The following is a 24,331-nucleotide window of genomic DNA, read 5'->3' on the forward strand; positions in this document are numbered from 1 at the left end:
TGTTTAAATATTGATGTGAAAAAGTTATGGAGATTAGGCGCTTAATCTGCAAAAGGGATAAAGGTGTGTATGGAGGTCGTTAGCTAAATATGTAGAAAAAACTGGACCTTGGACAGAATAAGTGAAAAATTCTTCTACAATTTATTTTCAAAATAAAAACATGATAATACCAAGATAAAATAAATCACAATCCCTAAGTGTTGCAACACTATATCGATCAATTCATAAAATTTCTAAAATTCAGATATACATTTGTTTCATACACAAATAAAAGGATTTATCTGCTCTTTTGTATCCTTTGTTCAAAGATTTTAGATAGAATATATTCTTTTATTTCAACACAATTAATAATATTTGTCTCTATTTGATATTTTATATCTATATTTCATCAGCTTTAAAATTACAAATATGTAGCAAAAACTAACAATTAGTTAAAACAATTTAAATGCAAGATTATAAATGGTGTCCCCACAATGGCTGTTTACTTATATTGGTTATAATTTTGTGTATCTAAAAAGTTCATCAAAGCATTTGTAAGTAATTGGAGATAAATTACTGAGGGCTGTGTTCTTTATCCTTATATTTATGTTGTGATATATTAAGGTTTCACAGTTACCTCTTTGTATCCTCAGTGAGCTTAATTTGTAGAAAAGGAATGTTCCAAACAGTGTTTAGGGGTGATTTTCTTACCCTCTCTTGTGAGCTGTTACTACTCACGGCTTCCCAGCGGTTCCTATGTGTCCTCAGTTTGACTCTCAGACAAGGGGTTCCGGTAGGTAATTTTCTTTGTGTTACCTTGTCACTGGTCTTTGTAGAAGTGCTCTGATGACAGCACCAAACTGTAGACAATCCTTTTGTTTCTGTAACTTGCGCAAGTTAGCTTTTGTGTTTGTAGTTCCTCAATCTCCTGCACTTAAGTACTTCTGTACGCAGGAGATTGAGGAACTACAAACACAAAAGCTAACTTGCGCAAGTTACAGAAACAAAAGGATTGTCTACAGTTTGGTGCTGTAATCAGAGCACTTCTACAAAGACCAGTGACAAGGTAACACAAAGAAAATTACCTACCGGAACCCCTTGTCTGAGAGTCAAACTGAGGACACATAGGAACCGCTGGGAAGCCGTGAGTAGTAACAGCTCACAAGAGAGGGTAAGAAAATCACCCCTAAACACTGTTTGGAACATTCCTTTTCTACAAATTAAGCTCACTGAGGATACAAAGAGGTAACTGTGAAACCTTAATATATCACAACATAAATATAAGGATAAAGAACACAGCCCTCAGTAATTTATCTCCAATTACTTACAAATGCTTTGATGAACTTTTTAGATACACAAAATTATAACCAATATAAGTAAACAGCCATTGTGGGGACACCATTTATAATCTTGCATTTAAATTGTTTTAACTAATTGTTAGTTTTTGCTACATATTTGTAATTTTAAAGCTGATGAAATATAGATATAAAATATCAAATAGAGACAAATATTATTAATTGTGTTGAAATAAAAGAATATATTCTATCTAAAATCTTTGAACAAAGGATACAAAAGAGCAGATAAATCCTTTTATTTGTGTATGAAACAAATGTATATCTGAATTTTAGAAATTTTATGAATTGATCGATATAGTGTTGCAACACTTAGGGATTGTGATTTATTTTATCTTGGTATTATCATGTTTTTATTTTGAAAATAAATTGTAGAAGAATTTTTCACTTATTCTGTCCAAGGTCCAGTTTTTTCTACATATTTAGCTAACGACCTCCATACACACCTTTATCCCTTTTGCAGATTAAGCGCCTAATCTCCATAACTTTTTCACTTTATACACCTTTCTATCTGGGAAGTAGATAGTAGGAGAATAGGGCAAGGGATATTAACTCTTAAGCGCTAGTTTATTTAACCCCCTTTTTTTAAATATTGATGCACAGGCGTTCACAGGATATGTGCGTATTATACAGAATAGCTTTTACTAGAAGCATTTTTGCTAATGGAAGTATATTACAAACATGTTTATATTTTAAATTGAAATGCACCTATGCATATTTAAAGTTTGAGCTTTCTATCCCTTTAATATCCCATAGATTCTAGAAGACAGTAGCCACAGCTTTTTGTTTTACCAATGTGCTTTTTTTTCACCTTTGCACTATGTACAATGTATTTTGGAATTTGTATTTTTATAGGCACTAAAATTTTCACTGTACTAAACATGTGTTCTCTATTAACACATTTGTTACAGTGTAGCCAAAATATTAAAAGTAAAGCTGTTCGGTACTGTGTAAACTTACTTTAATACTTTTCTAATATTGCAATCGCACAATGCAAAATCTGTTTTTTAAATAGAACATGTTTTGTATAGTGTGATTACAATATTTAGAAATGTATCAAAGGGGAATTCTAGTCCTGAGCTTGAATATCCAGAACATCTCACATTTGTTGAGCTGCCTCAATCGATCCCCCCTTTTTAGGGTACAGGACTCTGTCAATGGCACACCATTTAATGGTACAATTCACCAGATCTGCTTTGCTCCAGCATGTGTTCTCTGCATTGGTTTCAAAGTTGTCGCCCCTTGATAACGTCCCTATGCCCAGAAGAGAGTGAGAGAGACTTGGTGAGGTACAAGTGAGTCTGGTGTTCACGGCAGTGGGTAAGAGGCTGAATGTGATCCACAATGGAGATTGATTCTGTGAATCCCCACAAGTGAATTGTGAGCTCGGCCAATTTGACTTTTTGGGATTACTGTCATTATTGGATTGACATATTAATATCCTCCACACAAAATCTTCATAAAAAGAAAAGATCATGCCGAAACATAAAAGAAAGTTTTTTTAAATAACGAAAACACTTTACATATTATAGTATTTAACAGTATAATACATAATACATATAGGAAACTGCATACACATATACAATATATCTGCAACCCCCCCCCAGTTCCTATATGTTTAATATTAAGATTTTTTTCTCATTATTAAAAATGGTGATCGCATACATCAAAATATCGCTGGACAGAATGAGACTGGTGAGACGAAAAAAAGGCCATTTCTCGTGGGTCTAACAATATTTTTATGATTGGGACCTGAGTCTAAATTTTAAATGAGTAGTAGATTTTTTTTAATTCCACTTTCCCTACCCCCTGTTTTATCAGACAGACATCAATAAAAAAAAATGTGTATTTCATATCCCATTAAATCAATGTTTAAAGCAGAGTTCAAACCTGAAGAGGGTTAAGTTACAACACTTTAAAATCATGCTTATAGTAGAATGAAAAACTATGCTGGTGGATTTGACTCTTTTTTCACTTATACTCTATTTAGCAGCACACTGCTGTTATGAATGGCAATTTTGCCTATGAGCTTGGACAAAAATAAACATTAATGTAACAGATGTGTGCACTTCCTGACAAAAAATACCATCCATTGGATTCCAGTATCCAAAACCTAAAGGAAAAAAAATTGTTTTTTCCCATTTAACTAAAAGCTGAATAAAATAAATCTTCAGTTTTGCAGTTCACACTATATGAACATCAGTGGTCTTGAGGGGCCAATGACACCATTTCCTTTTGCTCGGTTGGAATTGGAGCAAAACATAAATGTTTGTAAAGAAGCTTACATTTCCACTGATAACTTCTGGGAAATGAATGTGGAGATGAGGGGAATGTTAAGACCAGTGAAGCTGTAAATTATTTAAAAACCTCTTATTTAAATGAGTGAAAAATAGCCTGTAATTAAAGAAGCAGATTTTATGTAACAACAAGCTAGCCCCCAATAGTGCTTTGCTGCTCCTGAGATACATAGGTATGCAACAAAGGATATCAAGGAAACAAAGTCAATTTGATAATAGAATTTAATTGATAGGTCTCTTAAACTAGCATTTAGATTCAACTGTATTTTTCTAACCTGTTCTTTTGTTTTGTTTTTTAATCTTTGGCTCCACCTGCCTGCCAGCTGTGGTAGATCTGTAATCAGTCACTGCTATACATACTCAGCACTTCCTGTCCTCCATTACTGTTGGACTTGCTCAATAGGGTGTGCTTTGCTGTGTATTTCTAAATTATTTTTGCATGAACTTTACTATTCTTTTGCCTGCTTATTCTGTACCAAATTGCCATAATGTGTATCAACTTCCTGCCTATCTCAATTACTCTCAAGGATTACCCTTTTGTGCCACATTGCTTTTCTGTTGTTGAATTTGCCTGTTCTACTTACTGCATAACCGTACTATCCCTGTTCATTCTCCAGAACCAGCTCCTGTGTTGCTGCCTGCTGTTTCTGTGTCTCCTAAACCACCTTTGCCTGAAAAATTTGGGGGAGAACTGGACAATTGTAGATGCTTTCTGAATGTGTGTCGCCTACATTGTAGAAATCATCCTAATACCGTATCCTCCTCTGATGCTAAGGTGACTTTCCTCATATCTCTTCTTAAAGGGAAGTCCTAGGTCTCATCTTTTTTGGAGCATAACAAGCTACTCCTGCATGATGCTGAAAAGTTCCTATTGTCACTTAAGACTTTGATAAGCCTGGCAGCTCTGCTGCAGCTGAGTGTTGTCTCCTGGATATCTAACAGGGCACACAAACAGTGGCACAGTATGCTGTTGAGTTCAACATGCTGGCGGCAGAGACAAGTTGGGATTCAGGGGCGTTACAAGCAGCTTTTAGCAAGGGTCAATCAGACCGAATAAAAAATGAATTGGTCAACAGGGATCTGCCAGAGGATCCATAGGCCTATACTGATTTATACATCCGATTTTATATCAGATTTCATGAAAGAATTCAGGAGCGCAAACAAGCGCTTAAAGTCATTCATCCAACTTCTCATCTGGCCCTTCGTTTCCAAACTCTCTTGAAGCTTTACCTGTAGTACAGTCCGAGCCTGCAGCAGAGCCTATGGGCTCGATTTATCAAAGCCCTGCGGCTGCAAGTTCTCACAAGAACTTGCTCGCCGTAATTTAACAAGCAGCGGTCACCAGACCGCCACTTCCCTAGCCTCTTCGCCGCCTCTAAGGTGGTGAAATTCAATCTCCGCGGTCGAGTCTGACCGAGGAGATTGACAGCTCCTGCCCGCGCGTGATTGGCTGTGCGCGGGCAGGGGGCAGGATTGCACGCGAGCGCAAAATTGCACTCGTGTGCAATGGTGATTACCTGCGGTAATTTCGCCCCACCACAGGCGAGCTGAGGCAAGCAGGGGCGCGTATACGCGCCCCTGTCCGCCTCAGCTTTGATAAATCTAGCCCAGTTTCAACTGCCTTGTCTTACTGAGGCAGAAAAACTGAGGAGAACACTGGGTCTTTTGCTTTCTATGAGCTGCTTAAAGTGAGTTGCCTCTGAGCCACACGTTAGCTTTAGATTCTGTTCTATTTTTCTGACCTGTCCATTTGTTTTGTTTTTTACTCTTTGGCTACACCTGCCTGCCAGCTGCGGTAGATGTGCAATCAATTTCTGCTATAAACACTCAGCACTTCCTGTCCTCCATGCCTGTTTGTTTGACTTGCTCCTAGGATGTGCTTTTGCCTGCTGATTATGTACTACGTTGCCAGACTGTGTATCGACTTCCTGCCTGTGTGGACTACTCTCTTAAATTACCATTTTGTGCCACATTGCCTGCCTGTTGTTGACTTTGCTTGTTCTACTACATCTTTGCCTTGCCCCCAGCCACTTCCCCACTTTGAACTATACCAATGCTTGGAAACCCTCCAACTAGCGGCCAGTAGCGGAAGGTGTAACTCACTACAGTACCTTACACATGTTTACTAATCAGCTGAATTTTTCACCTATGCTCCAGTTCAGATATCATAATAATCTGCCCTGTTAGGGAGGCCTGAGGGCTCTATCTGAACCATGAAAGTTTAATTTTAGCTTTCATCTCCCTTTAACAGATTCGTAACCTTGATGTGCCTTTTAACATTTATTACAGGGAAAAAAAATAGAGAAAAGGATTTCCTGAACTAATTAACATTTAAGGTCACTTAGAGGTTATGTTACCATTATTTAAACTAGTAAACTTACATAATGTGGTGGTGGAAGCAGAATCAGTCAGATTTTTACTGATGATGCCAGAACACTTGTGCAGGGAGAACAATTACTTCCTAAATTGTTATTACTGTACTGTTGCTGACATAATATAAACCATTATATGGTAAATAGTGTATAGCATTGTTATTATATTAAATAACTAGATACTTTCCAGAAGTTATTGTAGGTAACAGACTTAAAGGGACAGTCTACACCTTGGTCATCTTAAAGTCTTACCTTAAACTAAGTTGTAAATAGCATCCTTCACCCTTTCTATATGATGCAACATTAACAGTTATTTTAAAATGAATATTGTTTCTGATCAGTTTGAAATGGCTGCCAAGCTCAGCCCACTGATGACATCACAATCTGGGCTGCATCTAGGCACTCTGCTGAATAGCATTGACAGCATGATGAATCTAACTAGTGAGCCTTTTGTGATTGGATGCCATATGCAGCCCAGATCATGATGTCATCAGTGGGCTGAGCTTGGCAGCCATTTCAAAGTGGCCAGAAACAATGTTCATTTTAAAATAACTTTTTAACCATTCCTGCTGTATGATATAGAAAAGGTGCAGGAGGCTATTTGCAGCTGAATCTGAGGTAAGACTTTAAGATGACCAAGGTGTAGACTGTCCCTTTAACAACAAGATGCAATGTCACTCAGCAGTTGCAAAGCCCAGTAAGGTACTGTCATGCGTAAAAAAAGTGTATAAAATCACATGATGAAAATACAATGTTGCCTCTTTTAAAATCAGTAATATGCTGTACATGTTTGGGCAGCAGTTTTTTTAAGAAGGACATTATTGGACTAGAAAGCGTGCAGAGGAGGGTGACAAAATGTAATGCTGGAAAGGTTGTAGTTGTTCACACTGGAAAAGAGGCGTCTCTGAGGGGATATTATTAGATTATACAAATATATATATAGGGGCTAAATAAAGCACATATCAGCTGACCTGTTTATCGATGGGACTATAAATAGGTCAAGAGGTCATCCATTGGGACTTGAGGAACAGAGATGTCACCTAGCTATAACAGCATAAGGGATTCTTTACAGTAAGAACAATAAAGATATAAGGACATGTTTATCAATGTGCGAGCGGAAATGATATGACGTTGCGTATCATGTTCGCCACATATCGATAAATGTTGACAGCATACGCGCCGGATGGATAAAGATAGATGATGCCGTCCGGATGAAGACTTCTTGCCGCCTGGATGATGACTTCTCTGGCTGGATGAATCCTTCAAGCGGGACTTCAAAAACTGTAAGTGGATCGTCAGGGGTTAGTGTTAGGTTTTTTTAACAGTTTTTTGGGAGGGTTTTATTTTTAGATTAGGGTCTGGGCATGTAAAAGAGCTAAATGCCTTTTTAAAGGCAATGCCCATACAAATGCCCCTTTCAGGTCAATGGGGAGCTTAGGTTATTTTAGGGTTTTTATTTGGGGGGGTTGGTTGTTTGGGGGGTGGGTTTTACTGTTGGCGGGGTGTTTGTATTTTTTTTTTACAGGTAAAAGAGCTGATATCTTTGGGGCAATACCCCACAAAAGGCCCTATTAAGGGCCATTGGTAGTTTATTGTAGGCTAGGGTTTTTTTTTATTTTGGGGGGGCTTTTTTATTTTGATAGGGCTATTAGATTAGGTGTAATTCTTTTTTATTTTTGATAATGTGGTTTGATTTTTTTCGTAATTTAGTGTTTTTTATCTTTTGTAACTTAGCATTTATTTTTTTTGCAATTTATTAATTTGTAATAATGTTTATTAGGATATTTAAATAATTTTAGTAGGGTTAGGTTTCTTTAATATGTAATTTACTTTATTTAATTGGTAGTTTAATTTAATTGTAGTATAATAGTTAGGGTAGGTTAATTTATCTTTTAAAATTAGTTTCTTTTAATTCTACATGTAAGTTTAAATTTATTTTAAGATAGGGATCGTGTCATTTTAATTTAAAGTTACCGGGTTGTTAGGTTTAAGGGTTAATAGCTTAATTTAGTTTTTGGTGATGTGGGGGGCTGACGGTTTATGGGTTAATAGGTTTAGTTAGTGGTAGTGATGTGGGAGGCCAGGGGTTTAGGGGTTAATATGTTTATTTAGTGGCAGTGGTGTCGGGGAGCGGTGGAATAGGGGTTAATACATTTTATTTAGGTTGCAGCGATGTCAGGGGCGGCAGATTAGGGGTGTTTAGACTCGGGATTTATGCTAGGGTGTTGTTGTTTTCAACCATATAAATCCATGGGATATCTATCAACATGGAACATAAGCTTTTGCTGGTTTCAGACTCCCATTGATTTCTATGGCATCCGCGGCCTCCAGGGTGGCGGATTGAAAAGCAGGTACGCTGGGCCGGAATAGCCGTGAGCGTACCTGTTAAATGTTTGATAACTGGGAAAAAGTGTCAGAGCCGAATGTGAATTTGGAACATCTGTAATGACGTAAGCATCGATCTGCATCGGATTGAGACCGGCGGATCGTATGTTACGTCACAAATTTCAACATTTGCCGGTCTGTAGGTTTTAATAACTAGGTCGGATCAATCTCGCAACAATTATGCTGCAGAATTCCGGTGTATTTGCGATTGAAGGTTTGATAAATATCCCCCCAATGACTTCATTGGAAGCCTGTTTCCAGAGTATTGCTGAATATTTCTCTTATTTACTTGGTTCCTTGAGATGTAGCCGTTACAGGCGTCTGTTCAGTCAGCTCAGTGAGCTGTTGGAGATTAAAAAAAGTATGAGTACTATTCCCTCCCATGTAGTGCTCCAGACACCTACAGTATATAGGTATCTTCTCAACAAAAAATACCATTGAAACGATGCAAATGTGATCACAGAAGTAATTTGGAAAAATATTTAAATCCACTTTTTTGTACTATAGTAGGGGTTATGCAGGAAAAGTTGAGCAGAGAAGGAGCTCTAGAGTTTGTCGAGGTAAGAATGTGATCATTTTCCTGACTCCAGACACAAGAATAAGCTTCTGGGATCAATATTCTGCAAGCTCTGCCCTAGAAGAATAAGAGAAGAAAACAAAATGAAATTAAATTGAATAAATACATAGAAAAATAAATAAGAAAAAAAAAATGAAAAAAAAAGACAGGAGACATTTTGAGAGGTGTCTGTGAGACATTGTTATTGGTGGCCATTTTGTTTTTGTTTTTGTTTTCCCCAAACATAAAAATATAGGGCGATGAGCTGCCTGTTTTGAAACTACATAATTTCTGCCCGTGTACTCAGAAAATATTTCATAAATTGTGATGTAATTTCTTCCCGGCTTTCATTTCTCTAAGCAACTATATATAGCTAATATTAAGTCCCCTTCAATTCATTACATGGCAAGTTAGATTTCCATCCCATCTTGATATAACGTTTTCTTGGCAGCATACAAATTTTGTTTTCCAATGAAATGATCTGGTTTCAGAAACCATTTAGGAGCATATCATATTTATCTCTGTCTCATGTTTCTAGCAAGTCCTAAATTATCAGTTAATAAATTTCAGTACAAAAAAATCATGTAAGTGACAGATTATAGAAAAAAAATCACTCCACAATTTTCCTCTGATTTTTATCAGATAATCATTTTGAATAAGTGTATCAGTGTATAAGTTTAGGAGGACAAATTATTTTGCTTTTAGAGACAAAAATGCATTTTAGAAAACTAAGCAATATGTTGTATAATTTTTACTCTTTCTTGTATATAAAATGTATTTGCAAAGTAAAGTAATTTATCTATCCTTTTAAGCCTCATTGCAGTTTTTCTTTTAACTATAAGGGGTAAAATGAATAATGATATAGTCACCTTTAGAGTGTTTAACAGAATCGTGATACAATGTACACAATTTGTATAGACAATCTTATTATGGATTAACATTGAAAACTGTTGGCTACCTGGTTAGGAAAACTAACACACAACGACTATAAACATGAAGGCAGAGGACAGAAATGAGGGACTAGTCCAAAAACAACTTCAAAACAAACTTCTCTTCTCCATGTTTAATCATTAGCTTAGCGCACCTTTGGTTTAGTGTACCTTCAGTTTAGCGCTCGAGTGATAGCCGTCATGGGTTTTTCAAAGCGCCCCCTTAGAAGTCTATTATGTGAGGGATTTAGCGAACCCGCACTATTCAACATCCAGATGTTAGCGTAGCCTAGGCTTTCGCTCACGCACTAACATGTTACTTTTAACTTGTAATATGAGCATAAAAATAAAGGCGTTATTGAGTTAACTTAAGCTGTGTTAGCACACAATAGCTCTAATATTTTTAAACTCCTCTTGTATTCTAGACCATCATGTTTAATGTGGGAGATGGGAAATTTGTTCCTACAAATTTTGTTACTACCATTACTCTGAGATGGATTTTGACGTTTCTTGCTGTTGGTAATACAGCTGTCTCACAATCATACAGTATTGCTGAGGAATTTAACTTTGTATGAAAATCAACATTTTGGCCAAACCATTTTTGGAAACTGAACACCAAGCATGATACATACATTAGTACTCATCTTTACACTGGCAATATGCCCACTAAATTCTACTGCAAATGCTTTCCAGTAAATATTACTCATATGCTCGCACTTCTATAATATGCACAGTGAGCATTAACAGTTTCATCCAGTAGTCATCAAACATCTAATGGTAATTGCTAGTAATAATCATAAATTCCAGAAGAGACACCCCTGCCCTCTAGTAGAAAAGACACACTCCGTTAACTTGGCATGTCTCCTCGTAGTTCATAATACAGAACAGAGAACAGTCAATCTCATGGCCTCTTTTGCACACATATGCACGCATAATTTACTACAAATACAACAATGAAAACACAATTATAATTCAGTAACTCATTAACATTAAATTGTAAATATTATGCTAAAGTGAAACAAAAATATAATATAACAATGTCAATATTATTTAGTGCAAGTCAAAACAATGCCAACCACAAAAATATAAAAAAATCACTCTGGTAATTATACTGTTCAGCAGAAACCTTATTTAACAATTAATTCCAAAAATGTCACTTTCAAGGCTGAAATTCTAAAATTAACTTGTAATAGGTATACATAGTATTACGAAAACTAAGTATTCTGGAGGAAATAATTAATATTAGAGTCATAGAGAAGGAACATTCTGAATATAAAACATAATTTCTCGTGGATTGATGAAGATATTGAAATAAATAATAATATGAATGTTATTCCTAATAACCCTGTGAATGTACACTGTACTGTACATTTCCAGTAATCCATTTCAAAAAGCAGAGTATAAACATTTGTTTTTTCATGAAATAAGGTGAAGTTAAAGCTTTTCAAATATACATTGCAGCTTATACAGATTTATTTCCTGCATTTTTTCTTACTAATGCTTATTGGCTGATAGAAATCTACTACCAAAGATCATTTGTTAATACGTATTTCTAGTGAATGCCTTTTTGTAGAGAGGTACTTCATGCTAAAGCTCATTAAATAGAAATTAATCTATGCATAAACAAAAACAAAAAACAGTTTCAACACTCAAAAATACTTTACCCCTCAACAATCACAAAAGGGAACACAGAAAAAATATTTGACCAGATCACAGGGTCAAACAAGTCAGAAACACACCTAGATCAAAATGTAATAAATTTATCAAAAGTATTACTAAAAGAATCAGAGATACAATTACTATCTAAAGGGTTAAACTTTGTTCCATCTACACATTTCAATCTATTTGAAACAATATTAGATGTTAATACATTTGTTCGAAAAATCACCTTAAAAAAAACTTTTTTTTTGGTACTCAAATGACAACTCAAACAAGATATATAATGGCAATGAAACATTAACATTCTCTGATTTATGTGCAGTTCAGGATTTTCAACATTTAATAAATGAAAATACGATAGAAAACACAGATTTAATCCAAGAAATGGATATCAGACATTTACACAAAAAGGCAAAAAGTAACTTCTATCCGGTCCATACAAGGCCACAAATATTGGATGTCTTTCAAAAAACAGTTGAAGAGAAACTGAGAAATTTGGATGAGACACTTAAAAAAACAAAGACCAAACAAAAAAATATTACTTACAGAGAAAAACAAGCATTACAAGAACTGAATGCAAACAATGAAATAGTGATAAGGCCATCTGATAAGGCAATGTGGTAATTTTAAACAGATCTGACTATACTGCAGAAGTAATTAAGCAACTTAGTGATTCTGAAGTTTATATGAAATTTAAATCAAACCCCACACAACAATTTAAAAATGAAATGGCATAATTTTGTTAGCTAAACATAATAATGCAATTGATCAGCAGTCTCTCATTCCTCCTTTTCCTATCACACCTATTTTTTATTATTTTCCAAAACTCCAAAATGATACCTTAAATCCTCCAGGACGTCCCATCATTGCAGGGATTGATTCACTCAATGAACCACTATCGGATTTAGTTGACACTTTTCTTCAACCCCTGCTAAAAAATCTTCCAAGCTACATTCAAGACATTACCTCCCTTCTATGCAAATTAAATAAAATTAAATGGGAGTCTTCTTACAGATTTTTAGTAATTGATGTAGCATCCCTCTATACATGCATACAACATACAGAGGGAATTACTGCCTTGCAATTTTTTCTAGATGTATACAGTAATTATGAACCGACAACTAAGCAATTTTTACTCAGTGCAGTAGAATACTTGTTGACTGACAATTTTTTCATGTTTGGGAATTATTTTTTCTCCAAAGACGTGGAACAGCCATGGGGACAAAATTTGCCCCCTCATAAGTCAACATTTTTATGGGTTGGTGGGAGCTGTTCCACGTCTTTGGAGATACAAATCCTTTCATGACTGACATTAAATATTTTTTCAGATATATTGATGACTTGTTTTTCATATTTGATGGTGACGGTGACAAAACAGATCTATTTTGCAAATATCTAAATGACAACCAATGTGGAATTAATTCAGATATATTGATGACTTGTTTTTCATATTTGATGGTGACAGTGACAAAACAGATCTATTTTGCAAATATCTAAAGGACAACCATTGTGGAATTAAATTAGTGGGAGAGCACAACACAGAGTCTATTAACTTCTTAGATGTGACGGTCTATGTAAGTGAAGATAAACAGTCAGTGGAAACCAAACTCTATAGAAAACCCACAGCAGGGAATACAATATTACAATTTGACTCATGCCATCCGAAACATGTAGTGAGAGGTATTCCCAACTGTGAATTTGTAAGGGCTAAAAGGAATTGTTCAACCAATGAAGAATATTTTAAACAAACACAAATTATCACAGACAGACTTAAAGCCAGGGGATATGCAGAAACTTTGCTTGATAAGGTTAAAAAAGATGTTGACACCATACCTAGAGAACAATTGATTAAATATAAGCAATTTAACAATACTAATAAAGAACAAAAAATTTAATTCTTAACTACTTACAGCACAGAATTTAAAAACTTTGTAATATTATTTAGGATTCCATTCCTGTTCTATACTCAGATAATACAATCAAACAAATTACACAAGATGGTTTTGACTTTTTGTCCATGAAGGCCAAAACCTTGGCAAACTATTTGTCCCCTTCTGAACTTCCTGCAAACACCAAAACCACCTGGTTAAAAGGTAGAAAAGGCTTTTTCAAATTCATGAGAACTACGTGCAAAACATGCAACTTTATTACTGAAGGAGACACTTTCAAATCCAGCACCACAGGTCATGAACACAAAATTAAATATTTTGTCAACTGTTATACCACTCATGTGGTATATCTTTTAACCTGTCATCTGTGTCAGAGACAATATATAGGGAAAACCAAAAGGGCCATACAGGATCGATTCCTGGAGCACCTTAGATCCATAGAAGATCCTGAATCAGACACTCCAGTTTATAGGCATTTTAAAAATCTGAATAACTCTGATACCTCCTCACTTACATTGCAGGGCATTGATCATGTCCCAATATGGAAGAGAGGGGGTAATTGGGAAAATAAATTAAATAAAAGAGAGGTATACTGTATTTTCTCTTTGAAAACTACAAATCCTTCAGGAATCAATATGAGGAGAGATCTAGATCTCTTTACATAAACAAATTAGGGACTTTACTGTGATAACTGGGAGCCTTATCTTAAATTAGCTAGACAATATATAAGCGTATAAATAATATACTTCTTTAAATTTTTTCCTACCTAGATATGTCCCTGTACATATGAGGTTATAAATTCGCCTTCCTATTTGTGTCCCTGTATCCTGATGAGGTTAAACTTAATTAGATTTAATCCATATACTTCTTTACCTTTCTTTGTCCTTAATTTATTAAATAAGATGATATTGATGTATAGAGATATTTGTAATGATTTTTTAGAGGGAATTGTGAAATTTAAATTGTTTACAAGTCTTCATATCTTTTTTGAAAACCTACCATCAAGGGTTTATTACATACGATTACTGTAATCAGTCATTAGTAAGTAATCACCAGGTAACAATGGTTTCTTTTGCACATGCTTACCAGGTAATATTTACATTTCAAATTAAAGTATATACAGCTTGAAATTTTGGGTATAAAAATGTGTGTGGTCCGGTCACCGGGATGCAGTGACCAAGTGCGCATGTGCACGAAACGCGTCTGCGTTTGACCTAGACCACACTTACCTGTGTTTGTTCTTATTTGGAGTTTTACTTCTGTATGCTTTTAACTTTTTAAAATAAAATGGAGGATTTTTAATACATATGCTGACTGTCCTATGATGGGAACCGAAGCGCACTACCTTTTGGATCCTATCTGCTTCTTTTTGTGTGCAGAGTAGGTACACCTGTTGCAGCATGGGCTGCCCAGCACCTGCAGGAATTGCACACCCACTCTCCATAGTGCCTCTTACAGCTGGTGTCAAGTGAGCGCTTTTTTTTCTCTTCGATATCTGTGTGTGAACATGTGCATTCATACTTTTCGGAAAGGTCACGAATGCCAAAGATTGTATTTTTTTTTTTTTTAATAATGCAAGTTGAAAGTAATATTTTAACGTTAAAGTGAAAGTCTAGTATCTGCATAACATCAGATGGCGTGGATGCGCTATATCCTGCACACATTGGGGCACACTGAAAAACTCGGCTATCGCTTGAGTGCTAAGCCAAAAGTGCACTAATATATATACATAAACACACACAAATACACACACATACATAAACACATTTAAGCCCTGCCCAATCCAGCACCATGTCATATACTATATCCTTTAAATCACTTTTAAAACAAGTATTTAAATAATAAACTTTTATTTTGCAATTAATATGTTTAAATATAAGCGGTATTATTTTTTTAAATATATTTTAAACTAGATTACGAGTGGAGAGCTATTTAGTGATCCTGCTCGAGCGTTAACATCGCTAGGCGGAGGCTTTATGCACTCGTATTACAAATTTAAATAAAAAGTTTGTATAGAAGTAAAACCCGACGTCCGCTAACAAAATACTGTGACCGGGCTAACGTATTCTCCCCTTAGAAGTCAATGGAGAGCTAAACTAAACTAAAAAAAAAAACTAACACCTATAATTGTGCCCCATTCGAAGAATGTAATTTTTATTGTATATATATATATACTAGTGTTACAGCCCATGTACACAGGCCAAAATATCACCCTCCAAGATGCTTTCCCTAGCCTTTATCCCCCCCCCCCACTCTAGGATCCTCCTGTACCTCCTTTTCCCTCCTCCCCCTCTCCCTCCTTCCACCTCCCTGCCGCTCTTAGCATACATTTTTTCTGTAGTGTAGCGGTCCCACCTGTTCCCACCCCTCCCACCCCCTACAGTGATGGGACGCCCACCCGCCTCCCTCCTAACCCTCCCACACCACCAAAGATCGGCACCACCGCTTTCTCTACTTCGGTACCCCTGCAAGACTATTTCTGCACTGCCCCATTAAGGTGTTAAGGGCAAGTATTTTTATCTTGCACAGTCTCTACTTATAACTAATACTATAACTATATATAGTTATAACTATATAACTAATTATGAATATAATTAGTAACTGAAACAGCACATATGAGGGTTAGCCTTTATATATTTTTTTTTACTAAAGGAGCACTGTTTCAAATCCCTTTAACACATGAAAATGTATTTTCCGGAACTTGTTTGTTGAAAAGGTGTTTGTGACTACAGGCTTTTAACCCACAAATACATTTTTATGTGGTCACTTGCAAAACACAGCCAAGGTGAAAAAAACATTTTGGGAACAAATTATCGATAAATTGTGATCGATCCCAAGTCTGTAAAGGCCCTTGTGGAATTGATAACAAATAAAGCCCCAGTGGAGAATTAAGAATGTCCATTGACCTAGATTCAAAGATGCTTGATAGGTTGCTGAGGGGTCTCATTGTAAAGAAAAGTTCTTACCATTAATATCTGTAGTTGTGTGAGGTGCACAATACATGATATCTTACACATTTAATGAAAACTGTTGCAACACAGAAAAACTATTCTTACAGCCTCATTACTTTGGAATCACACTTGCAAAACAGTTTAATCACAAAAGATTTGCATGTAGGTAACGTAGTCTGATAAAGGGGTCCTCTGGATAGAATAAAAGGTATCTCCAGGAGTGATCTAGAGGAGCAATCAGAATTTTTTCCCCTACACCTTGGCCCAGCATACACAATTCATAAAGATTTTGTTGGCCCTGTGAAGTATCTTGTTTCATGGGGCCCAATGATCTAAACTTTGACAGATCATATGTGGTTCTTCCCACCGACCCTTTGCAGGGGCTGCCCTGGTGGAATTATGGTAAAAAAGAGTCAGTCCCTGCGAGTGGCTAGATGACTCCTATTGAAAGCAATGGAGCTTGCTTGAAATGGACACTTTGCTGCCTTAAACGAAGTTAGCAGTGAGCAGGGATGCACTTTAAAAGGTAAATTCTGCAGCCACTATAGATCACATTACGCTGATTTCTATGTATAGCATCTTATGATCGCCTATATTTTCGTATACATAGGTTTTCCTTCCTTAATTAGTGTTTTGAGTATTTTGCTAAAAGCTCAGCACCTTTTAGTTTGCGAGAAAAACTGTAAAATCTGTAGAGAGACAATCTTTACAGAATTATGCTGTGATTAGAGAGACAATTTCATATACGCCTGTGGAACACCCATGTTCAGTCCATTTTAGAAAAAAACAGCAATTACGTTTTGTATTTTGTACATCTAAGTATGAATTTTTTTTTTTTTTTTTGCGCATCCAGTGTACTTAAATTACAATTTATGCTGTGCATATTTAATACAATTTATTCCTGTGTAATTTACATACAAATTTTACGTTTATAATAAAATAAGATTTTTGGTGAAGAATTTTGTTACGCTTTTTGATGCACCCTAAGAATACAATTTCTTCCTGGTTATTTTTGTGTGAATCGTTTAACATTTTTTTTGTAAGATTTTTAAAATACAAATTTAATTGTTCACTTTTAGTAATGTATGCATCTCTTCTCCATACGAAAATGTATACGAGTAGGTATTTCCTGAGTGGGGTGTATCGGCAAGTAGGTATTCCCTGGGTGTGTTATATTGGGGGGTAGGTATTCACTGGGTGTGGTGTATAAGCAAGTAGGTATTCATTTGTTGTGGTGTATTGGCAAATAGGTATTCCCTAAGTTTCGTGTATTGAAGCGTAGGTATTCCCTGCGTGTGATGTATCAGGGGTTATCTATTCCCTGGGTAAAGTGTATCGGTGAGTAGTTATTCCCTAGGAGCAAGGCCGGCGCTTGTGCAAGGCAGAACAGGCAGCAGGGGGGCACCGAGAGCGGGAGGTCGATCTGCCTGACGCGGCTAGCGCTAAATGCGACTGCCTGTAGACAGTAGTAGTGCGCACACAGCGACAGCGTTAATCTGTGCCTGACTGCAACTTTAAATTAGCTATGTGGGCATGGGGCTTGCTTGCACTCAGCCTAGTGCATTAGTGCGTCTGTGGAGTGGAGCATCCCAGAGCGGGATATCAGGAGGAGGTAGATGTGGTGCCGCGTGACTAAAATAGATTAAAATGAAGTTAAGAGGTAGGTGGGCAGGGGTCTGGGAGCCAGCAGAGTGTAGAGTCCATAAGAAGCTTTAGCCACATCGTAAACACTAGTGTACAGGGAAGTAGTGAAGAAATAAATCTGTTTCCCCAGTGCCGCACTACTGCCATTGACCCCTGAGGCTGTTACACTCACACGATGTGAGTGACACAGCCTCAGGAGTAAATGGCGGTAGTGCGGCACTGGGGAAACAGATTTATTTTTTCACTGTTACGTGACTAACTGTTTTCCAGTGCGAAATGATGTGCTGTCCATCTCCTGATATTGATCAGGTCTCTCAAAGCAGGACATCAAGCCGAGAGCGATGATTAATGCTGTCTCATATTTGATTGTGCTGAATTATGCCAAGGCAGGTGCTGGTAATGATTGCTGTGCAGTTTGGAGTAATATTTTGAGCTGTCCACTGTGGAGTAGCGGCGCTATGTTATATTGAGCGATTCTTAGTTCTGTCCAGTAAGAAGTGAGACAGTACTGTAACAAAAACAAAAAATAAAAATCAGTGCGCCAAAGGTCGTATTACTAGTGCATGCGTGACACCAAAAAATAAAATAATGATTATAATCAAATAAAATAAAGACTCTAACTTAAGAATCTAAAAATGCAATCCTTAATGGGATAATACCAGTTGCTAAAAGGTTAAGCAATCATCCCAGAGCAAACTAAATACAAAATACTAACAGTGTACAAATAATTACAATACAAAGTGTTATTGATACTTAGTATCCCGAATGTCCGTTTAAAAGTTCAAATCTTTTTGGATGTGGTATCCAACTAGCAGAAGGCAAGCAGCTTCTTCAACCGAATCTTGTTGGTGACCCAAGATGAGAATCTATATGTAGAGTGAGACAAAAGAAGGCGAAAACATAGTGCAAAAATCAATAAAGTACGCTGATGTTGCAAGTGGTAATATACTCACAAGATGTCAGACACTTGAGAAGTGTCACGATAGCCTTCTGGACCCTTAGAGTCGTCCAGCTAACTCCCACTCCTATGTGGTATGATAGATAGATTATCCAATCCGTCCTCTTTCTCGGGCAGTCTGAATTAACTCAGATGGTAATCAGCACTCCAAAAAACTGTTTCAGCAGTCAGGGCTACAGATCCACAAGTCAGCTCCAGACCCACTGCTGGAAATGGTGTGTAATGGACAATAATACTGTAAAGGTAAAGATAGATTAAAATAAAGTTTGTGGCAAAAGTCTAATATCAAATAAAAAAGACTTTATTGAGCACAACGTTTCTCGGTCTGTACGTGACCGTTTCCTCAGGTGCAAATGTGTATCATTACACACAAATGTGTATCATTACACAGATACACATTTGCACCTGAGGAAACGGTCACGTACAGACCGAGAAACGTTGTGCTCAATAAAGTCTTTTTTATTTGATTTTAGACTTTTGCCACAAACTTTATTTTAATCTATCTTTACCTTTACGGTATTATTGTCCATTACACACCATTTCCAGCAGTGGGTCTGGACTGTTAGCGTGTAATCATACATTTGGGTCTGGAGCTGACTTGTGGATCTGTAGCCCTGACTGCTGAAACAGTTTTTGGAGTGCTGATTACCATCTAAGTTAATTCCGACTGCCCGAGAAAGAGGACGGATTGGATACACTATCATACCACATAGGAGTGGGAGTTAGCTGGATGACTCTAAGGGTCCAGAAGGCTATCGTGACACTTCTCAAGTGTCTGACACAGAGCTTTCCAAACTTTTCATGTTGGTGACACACTTTTTAGACCTACATCATTTTGCGACACGGTAATTAATTCAGTTGTACTAGCAAAAAGGAGGTTAAACTAACTTGTACACATACATAAATTATATAATAACAATGTATTTACAAGTAACAGTACTGTATGTGCAAGAATTAAAAAAAAGTTTAATAACACCAATAGCTACTTACTATTTTAATGGGATTCATGAGGTTGATGGGATGAACACAGTTTCTGAATATTTAGTGGAATATTAGATAAAGACACTCGCATTTCATCATCAAGAATTTTTAAGCTTCCACTTCCTTTCCATATATCAAGAGCAGGAGCAGCAATGCACTACTGGGAGCTAGCTGCAAGAAAACCCCTCTGACTTCAGCTCAGCGTTTAAGCTGCCACCCTCAGAGCTCCGTGAGCCCTACTGACTACTGCCCTCGCTGCAAACACACTGCTGTCTCACTCACTGACTACACATGCAGTCACGAGCCGATTAAGGAGACTACACGTGCAGTCAGGAGCCAATGTGCCGCCAAAGCCGCCAATGGGAATAGTTTCAGTCCCCACTGAGCTGCGCCAATTGGTTAAGATGATCTGTGACCCACTAGGTATCAATCATGTGTCAACCTTGTGATATGCATAGCAGGCAGGCGGAAAGTCAGAAACCAAAAAAAAAAATTTTTTTAAATTAAATTTAAAAAAAATTGTGCTGAAGCAGGGACACACCTACACACTGCTGCTGACACACTAGTGTGTCCCGACACACAGTTTGGAAAGCACTGGTCTGACATCTTGTGAGTATATTACCACTTGCAACATCAGCGTGTCATACTTTATTGTATTTTTGCACTATGTTGGCGCCTTCTTTTGTCTCACTCTACATATAGAAGTGAGACAGTCTTTACTGCCTGTACATGCGCAGCATCAGCTGTCTGGTTTGGCATTTAGCAGGAGAGTAAAATTCAGTGTCAAGCAGCAGTCACCATGAAACCCAGAGACAGACATGATTGTGCTAGCCAATCAGTAAGGGATTATGCTATGTAGGGCAAAGTTGCAGTTTTTACACACTGAAAGGAGGTTGAGGGCTCTGGTGGCTGAAAATGAAAGTGTCGTTTTTATTTTGAGAGAATTCATTGTTTTGTCATTTATAGCTTTTTGTGAACCATCAAAACATTGTTTGCTCCCCCCCCCCAAACAAAAAACATGCAATTTTTTGGGGGTTAATAAAGGGATTATCTATCTTTTCTTTTCTTTTTTTATTGAGGTAAATTTGGCAGACAAACAGATTTATACAGCATTACATATTCATCTTCAAAGAAAAGATATTACAGAGCCTATTATATAAGTTACAAAACAAATATCGATGTGACATTAACAGGGTCAATTATCAATATGGTAGAATGATTTGTGTACCTGGTATTGAATAAGGGTAAAATACGGCTATGCTACTATAAACAAATATGATGCTATGATAGGAGAAACCTCTTAGGAAACATCTTAAGGTGAAGTGTGATATACAAACCAAGCAATAAGATGTTGCGCCAATACTCTCCAAGAAGACATGCTATACTAGTGACCAGTGTTCCCTCTAAGGCCAGTTTTGTGAGCGGCCCAGCAGTGAAACAGTTAATTTGAGCAATTAGTAAACTTTACACAAAGCAGACTGCAATGTATGGTTCCCTTATTAACTGTTTCACTGCTGGGCAGCTCACAAAACTGGCCTTAGAGGGAACATTGCTAGTGACATAGCTTAAGGTCATTAGTGAGAGTAATGCTGTATAAAAATAAAATACAAACATGCTATTATATACTTTTATCCTTCTCCCTCATGTTAAGGGCCACTTTTGGACCCATATACGTAAAATAGAGCTGCTTTAACAGAAAGCTAGCTATAAAAGTAGAGACCACTTATGGATCTCAACAGGTTTACCTCGAGTTTTTAGGTTCTCAACAGAAAATAACCAGAACAATAACATGTAAAATACCAACACCTGCCCTTCAGTTATATGTTAACCAAACTATAGGTCTAAGAGACAATATAGATAAATCTCTGGAGTTCCCCTCATATAGCTTGGGTAGGAGAAGGAGATTAACACAGGATAAATAGGCCGAAGAAGGCGACTTAGGGAGCTGACTTCTGGAAGATATTAAAATTAACTAGTGCATATTATGATTTAAAGATGTACACTGCAACTTAGATGAGAAATAAAACAGTGTAAATATATAGAGCATTATAGCATAGGATGGACTGCATTAGAATTTAGGATTAGAGATTTGTAGGACACATTTAAAATCCAGCTAGGCTGTAAAACTGCAGATTGCGGGGGCTACATGTAAGCGAACTAAACCATCTAAGACATAAGATAAATTTGTATCGGGAAAGTTATAGCAGGACCAAGTATGCATAGTACTGGGTATAAATTTATATAGCATTTCTCTCAACTCTCCAAAGGGAAAGTATTGGCACAGGACCTGCCTGCGTCAGAAGCGTGGCCAACATGTAAGCGAAAGAGAGGCAAATCAGAGTGTAGGCCAGAATATTGGCAAATACAGTGTACATACCCCATGTTTAGTAAATACTTGGGCCTAGATTTGGAGTTTGGCGGTAGCCGTGAAAACCAGCGTTAGAGGCTCCTAACTCTGGTTTTAGGCTACCTCCGGTATTTGGAGACACTCAATAAAGGGTCTAACGCTCACTTTTCAGCCGCGACTTTTCCATACCGCAGATCCCCTTACGTAAATTGCGTATCCTATCTTTTCAATGGGATTTTTCTAACTTCGGTATTTAGAGTCGTGTCTGAAGTGAGCGTTAGAAATCTAACGACAAAACTCCAGCCGCAGAAAAAAGTCAGTAGTTAAGAGCTTTCTGGGCTAACGCCGGTTCATAAAGCTCTTAACTACTGTGCTCTAAAGTACACTAACACCCATAAACTACCTATGTACCCCTAAACCGAGGTCCCCCCACATCGCCGCAACTCGATTAAATTTTTTTAACCCCTAATCTGCCGACCGCCACCAACGTTATCCTTATGTACCCCTAATCTGCTGCCCCTAACACCGCCGTCCCCTATATTATATTTATTAACCCCTAATCTGCCCCCCACAACGTCGCAGCCAGCTACCTACACTTATTAACCCCTAATCTGCAGTCCGCATGCCGCCGCCAGCTACATTATCCCTATGTACCCCTAATCTGCTGCCCTAATATCGCCGACCCCTATATTATATTTATTAACCCCTAACCTGCCCCCCACAACGTCGCCGCCACCTACCTACAATAATTAACCCCTAATCTGCCTACCGCAAAGAGCCGCCAGCTACATTATAGCTATGTACCCCTAATCTGCTGCCCCTAACAGCGCCGACCCCTATATTATATTTATTAACCCCTAACCTGCCCTCCCTAACATCGCCGACACCTAACTTCAATTATTAACCCCTAATCTGCCGACCGAATATCGCCGCTATTCTAATAAATGTATTAACCCCTAAAGCTAAGTCTAACCCTAACACTAACACCCCCCTAAATTAAATATAATTTTAATCTAACGAAATTAATTAACTCTTATTAAATAAATTATTCCTATTTAAAGCTAAATACTTACCTGTAAAATAAATCCTAATATAGCTACAATATAAATTATAATTATATTATAGCTATTTTAGGATTAATATTTATTTTACAGGTAACTTTGTATTTATTTTAACCAGGTACAATAGCTATTAAATAGTTAAGAACTATTTAATAGCTAAAATAGTTAAAATAATTACAAATTTACCTGTAAAATAAATCCTAACCTAAGTTACAATTAAACCTAACACTACACTATCAATAAATTAATTAAATAAAATATCTACAATTACCTACAATTAAACCTAACACTACACTATCAATAAATAAATTAAATACAATACCTACAAATAACTACAATGAAATAAACTAACTAAAGTACAAAAAATAAAAAAGAACTAAGTTACAAAAAATAAAAAAATATTTACAAACATAAGAAAAATATTACAACAATTTTAAACTAATTACACCTACTCTAAGCCCCCTAATAAAATAACAAAGTCCCCCAAAATAAAAAAATGCCCTACCCTATTATAAATTACTAAAGTTCAAAGCTCTTTTACCTTACCAGCCCTGAACAGGGCCCTTTGCGGGGCATGCCCCAAGAAGTTCAGCTCTTTTGCCTGTAAAAAAAAAACATACAATACCCCCCCCCAACATTACAACCCACCACCCACATACCCCTAATCTAACCCAAACCCCCCTTAAATAAACCTAACACTAAGCCCCTGAAGATCATCCTACCTTGTCTTCACCATACCAGGTTCACCGATCCGTCCTGGCTCCAAAATCTTCATCCAACCCAAGAGGGGGCTAGACATCCATCTTCCGGCGGCTGAAGAGGTCCAGAAGAGGCTCCAAAGTCTTCATCCTATCCGGGAAGAAGAGTAGATCCGGACCGGCAACCATCATCTTCCAAGCGGCATCTTCTATCTTCATCCGATGAGGACCGGCTCCATCCTGAAGACCTCCACCGCGGACCCATCTTCATCC

The sequence above is a fragment of the Bombina bombina genome, chromosome 4, assembly GCF_027579735.1.
Source record: "Bombina bombina isolate aBomBom1 chromosome 4, aBomBom1.pri, whole genome shotgun sequence".
In the NCBI taxonomy this organism is placed as follows: domain Eukaryota; kingdom Metazoa; phylum Chordata; class Amphibia; order Anura; family Bombinatoridae; genus Bombina; species Bombina bombina.